Consider the following 10,237-nt stretch of genomic DNA (forward strand, 5'->3'; position numbering starts at 1 on the left):
TTTTACGATACCTTTTTTAACCATTATCGGGTGATTTGAGTCGAAATTCAAATATCGGTTAGTATGAGTAGGTTTTCTATAGACCAACGTTTCGAAATTGTCTAAATTTTTCTGAATTGAAGTATATCGAGAAAAGGAATTTGGTGATTTTGTTCTTTTTCTTATATGATAATATATTCGATCAATATATATATCTTATCAAAATATGATTTCAGAAAACAGAGGACGTCTAGATTTGCTATTTAGACGTGTCTTTAGTTTATTCACAAAATTCCCCGAAAAACAAAATACCCTCTCACTTGCAACTGAACTGGGCTTAATTTTAAAGCCTGATAATTCTAAATTTTTTGTCCTTTTATTTGTGGCTTCCAGGGCGAAAAACTCTTCTTAGAGTTTGAGCAGAGAAAGTCACTTGTTCCGGTTCTTTTAAATATTTATTAATTGCCACTTCCATAGCATTTTTCAATAAAACATTCTCTGGCTCTTTCATCACGTTTTTGAATATCACATTCTTCCCCTGTAGAGTAATCTTTATATAATCTTGATAATATTTGTCCGGATAACTTAATAATATGACTTTTTGTTGCTAATGGAAGGAATTTATTAGAAGATTTCGTTAAAACAGTTTGAGAATTTTGTAAATAAAGAATAAGTGTAACTTATTCCTTACTCAATCTCTTCTTTCTTCAATCCGTGCTTTTATAGCGTGTAATAATTTCTGACTAATTTCGGATTTAAAATTTTGTACTTCACCCAGCAAAAATTCAAATATATCTTCACTTGTTAATAAATTTGCGTCTTGTCTACCTAGAGCTTCGGCTGCTAATTTTATCGGACCTAAAGCTTTAAGGAGTTCTACAACTTTGTAATATTCTTCTTCATCTTCATTCCACATATGAGAAACATTAAGGTCATTCAGAATTAAAGCAACACATTATTTTAGGTGTACAAATATTTCTAAGATGGCCTCTAAATTATTCCATCTTGTTTTATAATCAAGAATAAGATTATAGTCTTTCTCGTATTTCCGTTTCGCGTGATTCTGAAGAATGATATTTTTGACAGGGACTTTCTAAAATATTTGCAAATTTTCCTTACTTTACAAGTAATATTTTTATAATCATCCAATAATTCAGGAACAGGTAATTTATAATTGTTTATGTCAAGAGAATCTAATTCTTCAAAGTCATTATCAGATTCGTCATTTTCAGAGTCCTCACTTGTAGGATTTAAATCTGTTTCCAATGGACTTTTATTTTTATTATATAATATATCAGTAACTGCTAAGTGCATGGCACGTGAATAACACAGTTGATTAATCGCTGGTGATCTGTGCCCAAATTTTTTTACAACAGCAGCACGATCATTTGTTGATGCTCAGTTGATAAATCAGATTAAAAGTTTTCAGTTTCTCAGAAACCAGTTTTAACATTGTTTTAGCCTCGCAAGTACTTGATATCGGAGCTAATCTTAAATTAAAATCTTTTTCAAGTTGATGTACGCTAATATTTAAATATCTTCAATTTTCTTACGTCCAGTCCATTCATCTATAGTCATAAAGAATTGTTGCCCTTTATTCTTCATACAATTTAATTAATTTATAGCGTAATTTTTTATAGTTCACATAAAACTTATAAATAAGATTAATAACTCTAGCATTATTTTGTGGTCAGCAATAATTTCGTTGTTGCAATGACTCTTGTATGAACGAGCTATTTGTTATGCAATTAATAGATGATGCATCGAATGCAGCAAGCTTTGATACAATTTCTTCTAAAGTAGTCCTTTTCGCAAAGTTAAGAATACTGCACTTAGACTGTGTACTTGTTTGTGAACTCGGGCCGGCATCAGATGATTTTTTTCTCGCTTATTTTATAGTGCACTGTTTTCAAATGATTATGTAGACTGCTTGTGCTTGATCCTTTGCAAGTAAGCATTTTATTGCAAAAAATACAACTAGCTTTTTCGTTTTCTACTTTTTTGAAATAATTCCATACGTCTGACATTTAGGACTACAAATATATAAAAAATGTAAATAAAAATTAATATTTTTTTAATATTAAAATATGTTACTACTTATATTTTGTATAATATTATCTATATCACATCTGGCACTGAACACTGAATTTATGAACTGTACATAAAGAAACCAGAAGACAAACTGCTATAAAATCTAAATTAATTCATCCAATAGACAAAACACATCGTTTCTTAAAATCATATCGGACTGATATGATTCCAAGAACCAAACCGCTTGCAACAGTGTTTTCATCAATCTGGTACATCTGGCTACATTTGTCATTTTCAAATTTTTTCAAGTGATTCATACATTGAAAACCGATATTTTCTACTAAAAAACCGGTTTCCAATTTCACAATTTTCTCCAAAAACCCGGTTTTTAAAAACCGACAAACCCTATTGACGAGCAATAAGTGCTTAAATAATGAAGGAATTTCTGGATTAGCATCCAACATCCATTTTCCAACACCAGAACTTAAAGCATGTGGCTACTGCTGTTTGAACTGGGACACATTTGGTGGGATGGTGTCCCGAAAAGCTCCTCTCTGTATACGATGGTGCATTAAGGAGGCAATCCCAATGTGCCATCGATCGTCACCCTCTTAACTAGGGACGACAAAATATAAAGATGAAAGCCTTTCCGTGCATTACATCGTCCGTTTCGGTCGATATGTCAGAGAAGCTTTTAAGATACATCTTCCACTTAGTGAAGTTGGACTAGTCCAATAATAGCCATTTGGTCTTTGCTCCACTTACGCGAGTCGTTGAGCTTAAAACTAAGACGGTTTCCATTGATTGACAAAACTGATCGAACTGCTGTTATTTGTTTTTGTGTGGCATTCTATCCATTACTGATATTGTTCGATACAAACTTTTCAGTTTCAGTCATCGATATCGCTCAAATATCCGATGACAAGCTTCTAATTTCGGTGTCGTTAGTGTTTGATTTCCGCTTACTTAAACTGCTTTAACGAGCATTTTCCGTTGAAATTAAATGCGATGCACTTCTAGTGGCACTCTATATGCATCTATGCAAACGGCTCATTTATCATTGGCTATTGGCCTTTTAATGGCTGGTCGGAGTTGAAAGGAAAATTAATTTTAAAGACCAAGTGTTACTTTTGGTTCTCATATGAGAAGTCATCAAGAGAAGTTATCAAAGTCTGCCAATTGTTTACGACGATTTTTTAAATCAAATTTGATCAACAAAGTTGCAACGTTTTCATCATTCATCAAAAGAGATAGACTTTCGGGACCATTCCTTGAAACTAATAGGTTTTTTCGGGTTTTTAAGCCTGAACAGTGTAAGCCTTCAAGCAAACGACTTCTGAAGATGCAAGGCATTCGTGCTTGCGAAACGTCAGGAAGAAATTCTACCGAACGACGGCCTAAAAACCCGAAAAAACAGTTTTCGTTTTCATCATTATTTACAACAGTTTGTTAAATAATTTTTATTTTTTCTCTGTCATTGTTGTTAACTCTTTCAAAATATCCTGTTTCCTCAGAGTATGTCCCATTTTTATTGGGTCTATGCACTGTTCAAATTTTTTTTGATACTTTGACTTTTTTTTCGACAGCAGCTTATTGGCTGCCGCGAAAGATCGTATTTTCTTTATTAGATTCTAAGAACTGTCCTCTTCCCTTTTTTTTACTTTTGCTGTTAATTCTTCCTTTAATTCCTGTTAAGCTTTCAACGTTCGACGTTCCAATTGTAAACCAAATTTGAAAAGAAGTTTTCATAGGGTCCATCTTTATTCCTTTCCTCTGTTTTTGCCTGTCTGTATTTGTTTTTCCTGTGTTGTTAGCTGTTCCATTTTCCCTTTTGACTTTTCTTTAATGGATTATAGAACATTTCACAAACATTTTTGCTGGGTCATCTTTCCTTTTTTGCTATCTGTCTTTACTTTTCTTAAATTTGTACAACACAAACTGTTTTCTATCTAGTTTTCTCAGTCATGTGTTTTGTTAGTGTTTTTTCGGTGACTTTAGCCGAGTTGGACAAACATATTGTTTTCTGAGATTCAAATCTTCCAATTTATTTTTAAGCCCGTGAAGTGCTTAGTATTTCTCTCCATTTTTATGTTCAATATTTTCAACTTCTCTTATCTTAGTTAAATTCCGGTTATTTTCCGTCCGCTTTCAATTTTTCATCATCTTTAGAAGACATTTGTCTGCAAAGAGGCTGAAAGTTTTACGGAAATCAGACAAATTGAACAAGAGAAAGCAAAATCCTATAAGTACGAAATAAAAATGACTCAGAAACAACACTACAGCTTGAAAATATTAATCTTATAAAGGATGCTGAATTGAACTGCGTTCTCACATATAAAAATTCGTCTCTTCCAAACATGCGCTAGTAGCAATTTTAAATGTTCATCATTTTTAGAAGATTCTATACCGCAGAAAAGCTGAGAGTTTTCTTTCCTAGAATCCTGAATTTCCGCAGCTTAGAAATTATCGGTCTCCTATTGGATGATTTTAAAAAATCGTCATCTTTATAAAACACTTGCCTGTAAAGGTGCAAAATTTTTATGAAAATTTCTCAGAACCCTGAGTTTTACCACCCTCGAAAAAAATCGGTTTCAAAATGATTTTTTTACGCATCTCTCCAACGTCTCTGCAACTAATACAGGCAGAGATTTAACAATTTCACCACCTTTAGAAGATACTTGAGCGAAAAAATGCTGAGACTCATAAAAATCCCTTGCAGTCCTGAGTTTTACCAGGTTAAAAATTTCGATCTCATAATGGATGCTTTTGCTCAATTGCGCTCTCTTCTTTTGGCCTCTTCCAAACAAATGCAAGTAGCGATTTGAAATATTCACCATTTTTAGGAGACTTAACACAGTAGTAAAGATGATGAAAGTTTCATTTCCCAGAACCTTGAGATTTCGAAAATATCGATCTCGTAATGGACGATTTTACTGAATTGTGCTCTCTTCTTAAAAAACCGCATATTTCAAACCAAGTCAACTAAGAATTTGAATTTTTTATCATCTTTAGAAGACACTTGCCTGCAAGGTGCGAAACGTTTTATAAAAATTTTCCAGAATCCTCACTTTTACCGGCTTCCTATCGTAAAGTATCGGTATCAAAATGAACTGTTTAACGCAACTGCGCTCTTTTCTTTAAACATCCGCATCTCCCAAACTAATGCAAAGATAAATTTAAAATTTTCACCACCTTTAGAAGACACTTGAGGTAAAGATTCTGAAAGTTGCATAAAAATTTCCCACACTCATGACACAACATAATGGATTCGTTTACTTAACTGCACTCTCTTCTTTAGAAATGCACCTTCTGAACGAACCCAATATCAATTTACATCGATATCAATACGAAGGACATTTTTGAGCTTTTTGTTATTTCAGTTCTGAGCTTGACTGGATGTATTTTTAGCTCTCCCAGTGTAGTCTATACTTCATTTTTCCTCCATTTAAAGCTTCAATTCTTTACTTTTAAAATGGAACACACGTTTTCTTTGAATCCATAACAAAAAATGATTTTCGCCCTCAAACGCTTAGAACTTTTAGTAGATTAAGCGATTGCTGGATTACCTTGTCACCAAAAATCCTAAATAGACACTTAATTTATCATTGGCTGTTAGTGAATCTGGCATTTTCATCTCTAGGAACCTCCTTATTCAGCTATAAGAACTGTAAGTCTATTTTAGGCTTTTAGAACCTTCTTCGTTTCATTTACTCAATATCTGCATTCAAAAAATTCTCCTAATCACTTCTCGTTGTGCGTCGACAAACCGAAACATTTTCAGTGCTGTTTAAATTTGATTGTAGACTTTTGCATTGACCAAATGTGCCTTTGCTGCACAAAGAAACGTGCTTAACAAGCAGATAATTAGAAAAAACGAACGAAGAAAAATGCGTCGATTTTGCAAATATTTTGCACAGACAGCAGTTCGGAAAACTTCAATTTTACTGCAGAAAATTTGTCCGATACCAAGTAAATAACTTAATGATGGATTCGGAAAAGTACTTTGTGGTTTCGTTGGCAACAGCTGTGTTCGCCCATTGTGGAGCGCGCTAAACAAAACACCTTATCCTTATGGCGCAATATAATATATATTGAAAAGCAGCTAAATTTAAAATAACACCTCCGGTAAGCCCTTTATTTCGTTATCCGAGTCTTTACCGACAGAAATCCATTTTGGTGCGAAGCCCTCCATTTTCCGTCTCCATGGTCGGGTATAGCGGGAAACTGCCTGGAAAATTGTCAATTCGGTTTCCTACGGCGTGACATCAGGCACGGAAATAATAACACTGATAAAACCAGAAGTATCAACTGTATATTCCATCACGGTGAATCGGACATTCGGGCTTATGGGGCCCGTCTGCTTTTTTTCGGGATTTTGATTTGAATTGAAATCTGGAAAGGTTGGCAACTCCGGCCCGATTTTTCAATAAGTGCAAGCAACCGGGTCAGGTGAGAAATCAACACTTTGATTAATTTTCTGCCAATTTGCAATATCCCATAAAAGTGAAACATTTCTCCAGGGAAAAATTTAATGAAATTGGCCCTCTACTGCCGGACGCATTTCCTATTATGAAAAGTCAACAACGCTAGGTAATAACGCTTTTTTACTCCGCAGGATTCGTGCAGATGCTTTTCCAAGTTCTTATTAAAGAATCTGAAAAGTAATTTGAAGTTGTAATTGAAATTGTGAGAGTGTAATAATTGCGCCGAGCGCCCAATTCAGGATTAGTTTCATTTTTCCTGCGCTTTTATGGCGTACCTATTTCAGCTGGTACAGGATTTTAATTGGCTTATTTAATTGGCTTTTCCAGCAAATTATTTTCAAGAGACGCAACGTAATAAAAACCGGATTAGTTGTGGAACTAAAATAAAACATTTGCAGTTTTCATTTGTAAACGTTCAGTAATTGGATCTGATCTAATGTACCAACCGCTTTATTAAACAATATTTGATATAAGAATTGCAATCAACTGAAAAAAGATAAATGTATTAACAAGCATAGTTTCACCGCTCTTAGATCATATTTTTAGAAGACGTAATCTCCTACAGGCTCAGAATTTCCACTGATTTGAATTAAGAAATCCTATTGATTCACTATCAAAAAATGTTTTTGTTGCTTCCTGGAAAAAATCCATGTGAATTTAATGAAACTGTGTAAAGGTTTTTAGAGCACGAACGAAAAAGTTCAATGCCATTTCGAATATATTTATTTTTTATCTTTGTCTGTAATACTCGTATGAAAAACAGATGCTAAAAGGTGCTGCTTAAAGGAAAGTAGTTTCAAAAGGTTAAATTTTTATAGCATTCTACTTTTCCCAAAAAATGTGCAGACTTTTTCAAAACTGCCTCATCAAGCAGTTAGTTTGGTTGCGACGTTTCGCTAGCACGCATGTCGTGCATCTTCTGCATACAGATATAACGGGTTATCCAATTCGAGGCTGGGAATGTAAAACCTTGCTATGTGAGATCTGTGAAAGGGAAACGTTACCCGAAGCGTTTTTGTTTTAGTTGAAGGTTTGCCATTTTGGAATATGGATCGTCTAACTGTCGAAGAAGGCGTAAAAATTATTAAATGTTACTATAAAAATGATGATTCTGCTGTATCAACTTTCAGGGCTTTACGAGCAGATCACGGTCGACATGATCGACCCACAGAGCAAACAATTTCGAACACAGTGGAAAAATTTGAAGAGACTGGATCGGTTACTGATATTGTAAGGCCTGTGCATTATCGTAACATTCCTTCAGCTGAAAATGTCGCTATTGTTGCTCAAAGTGTGGAGGAAGACCCGAACTCGTCGATTCCCCCACGTGCTCAACATTTGGGCTTGTCTTATGGCTCATTGTGGCAAATTTTGCAATTGGATTTGAAGCTCCATCCGTACAAAGTCCAACTGACTCAAGAACTTAAGCCTCAAGAGCATGGACAACGCAGAAGATACGCAAATTGGGTGATTGAACACACAGGCCGCTGATGATTTTTCGAACCAAATTTTCTTCAGCGATGAGGCTCAGTTTTGGATCGGTGGTTACGTGAATAAATGGAACAGCCGTATATGAATGAGGCTCTCAAAATCCTCCGGTGAGCACAGAAAGGCCTTTGCATCCTGAAAAAGTGACAGTATGGTGTGCGTTATGGTCCGGTGGTGTTATTGGCCCATATTTTTTTGGAAACGATCAAGGAAGAGCCATGACAATCAATTCTGAGCGCTATAGACGCATGTTAACCGATTATTTTTGGAGAGAAATTGAAGATTATGATCTGGAAGACATGTGGTTCCAGCAGGACGGGGCGACTTAACACCGTCAGATTTCTTTTTGTGGGGTTATGCGAAAGATCGTGTTTACGCCAACAATCCTCAAACTCTTGAGCAACTGAAAGCCAAATTCCGTGAAGTTATGACCGAGATATTACCGGTAATGTTCCGAAAAGTCATTGAAAATTACCTCAAAAGGATTGAGGCCTGTAGGAGGTCCCGTGGAGGACATTTAAATKATATTGTTTTTCACGTATAATGGCAAGGTTTAATCTTTATATTGAATTAACATTTTCGTCTCAGCAGCGAAAAAAATCTATCTGCCGTTATTTTATAAAAAACACTGGAAACCCCCAATTTTCCTAAGCTCGGTTTCCAATCAAAGCACCCAGTTTCTACAGGTTTTCGCAACATAAACATTAATTATTCCTAGTAAGCGTAACAAAAATAATCGACTTTCTCACCTTTACGTTTCCTGCTGTCCTAATTGCAGCCGACTGATTGTCTTCCCCATTAACAATCTGAAATAAAAAAAACTTTGCATTTCGATGAACACCCAGAAGATTAAAATATTGACCATTTAAAAGCCGTGATTGAAGACGTAAAACTGGGCCTTGATGTAAGATCCAGCTCAGCTACGGCAATTCATATATTACAGCGATTTCTTACAAGGAAAGTAATAACATCCTATGCCAAGAACGTTCTCTGAAGCCATCCAAACGCCCCAAACGATCTCCGTACACAATTCCGCCGTCTACGATACGCGGCCATTCAATTTCAAACTGCCCAATTTTTCATTTCGAATTTAATAACGTCAAACTGCGGTATTGGCGCGTTTCTTTCGCCTTTTGCCAGTTAGTATCTTGGCCAGTCACGAGTTCAATAATACATAAAACAGAACGAAATGGATTTCCAACTACAGACTCTTTATTTTTCGATTTTTTGCCGCAATCTTCACATGAATCGATTACCAACTAATAAAATTAGAGATTAGAGTCATTCAGAGACTTCGACCAGTCAAGTTCAAAGGTAAGTAATTTGATCATCGACATCCACAATGGCTGCTAATTGACACCGAAATCAGAAATCACTTCCGGCAAATTAAAGAAGAAACGGAACGCCCGTTCAGTTCGGTCTAATGAAGCACGATTCATAATCAACACGAGCTGATGACCGAATTAGAGTTGAATGCAGATGAATCGAGCTTACCGAATGCCAGAAAGAGCATTTCAATAGGGCGGTAATGAAATGCTTGTAGGTGCCAGTGGGGTACACGGTCTCGTCTATGGAAATTGAAACTAGTGGAGGATTTTTTCATTACAATGATGAACTCAAGTCTAAGCAAAAATGGGTCTTCGGATTGTGACTTTTCTGGAAAAATCGAATAAACGCTCAAAAACGTGATTTTTGGTGGTAAAATGCCAATTATTTTATTTTGATGTTAATCTCTTCAGTATTCATACATACTTTTCATTCCGAATCAAATATTTATAAATAAAACTAGTAAATATCAAATTCTTTTTCGATACAATTGCGGAAAACCCCCAGACAATTGCGGATTTTCTGTTTTCCATTCAGAAAGGAACTTTACTCTGAAATTTGAATTATGCCAAATTTTACTTTAGAAAATATTCTCGAAGTTAAACAACTGCGGGTAGAAACTATTAAATACTATGTTATCTTTCAATAACATTTCGGAAAAACACAGAAAAACTCTGATTTTCTTAGAACTAATGTTCACTCTATAAATTTCGTCCGACTATGCGTTTCTTGGGGACTGTCCATCGCAGATAAAGAATTAATTATAAAAGCTGATATTGGCCATGTTACTGACGAACAACATACCGAAAAACTCCCGGTTTTAACAGGTTTTTGTTCAGAAAAAGCAAGTCACTCTGAAATTAAAATTACGCAAATCATATCTAGAGAAATTCGTACGGTAGGTAAGAAATCACTAGTAAAAGCCATGA

At 35.1% G+C, this 10,237-nt stretch overlaps 1 protein-coding gene across 2 annotated transcripts in view; it reads right to left on the reverse strand.

Annotated features, from left to right (window-relative positions):
- Positions 1–10,237, reverse strand: part of LOC109535679 (LIM domain only protein 3) — a 57,386-nt gene that overhangs the window by 31,725 nt on the left and 15,424 nt on the right. For both annotated transcript variants that reach the window (XM_048661655.1, XM_048661654.1), the window contains exon 2: positions 8,732–8,788. The gene's annotated coding sequence lies outside the window, so the exon portion shown is untranslated. The remainder of the gene's footprint in view (positions 1–8,731; positions 8,789–10,237) is intronic.

Source organism: Dendroctonus ponderosae, unplaced genomic scaffold, assembly GCF_020466585.1.
Source record: "Dendroctonus ponderosae isolate FM_Combo_2020 unplaced genomic scaffold, Dpon_F_20191213v2 Dpon_F_20191213_1, whole genome shotgun sequence".
Classification (NCBI taxonomy): Eukaryota; Metazoa; Arthropoda; class Insecta; order Coleoptera; family Curculionidae; genus Dendroctonus; species Dendroctonus ponderosae.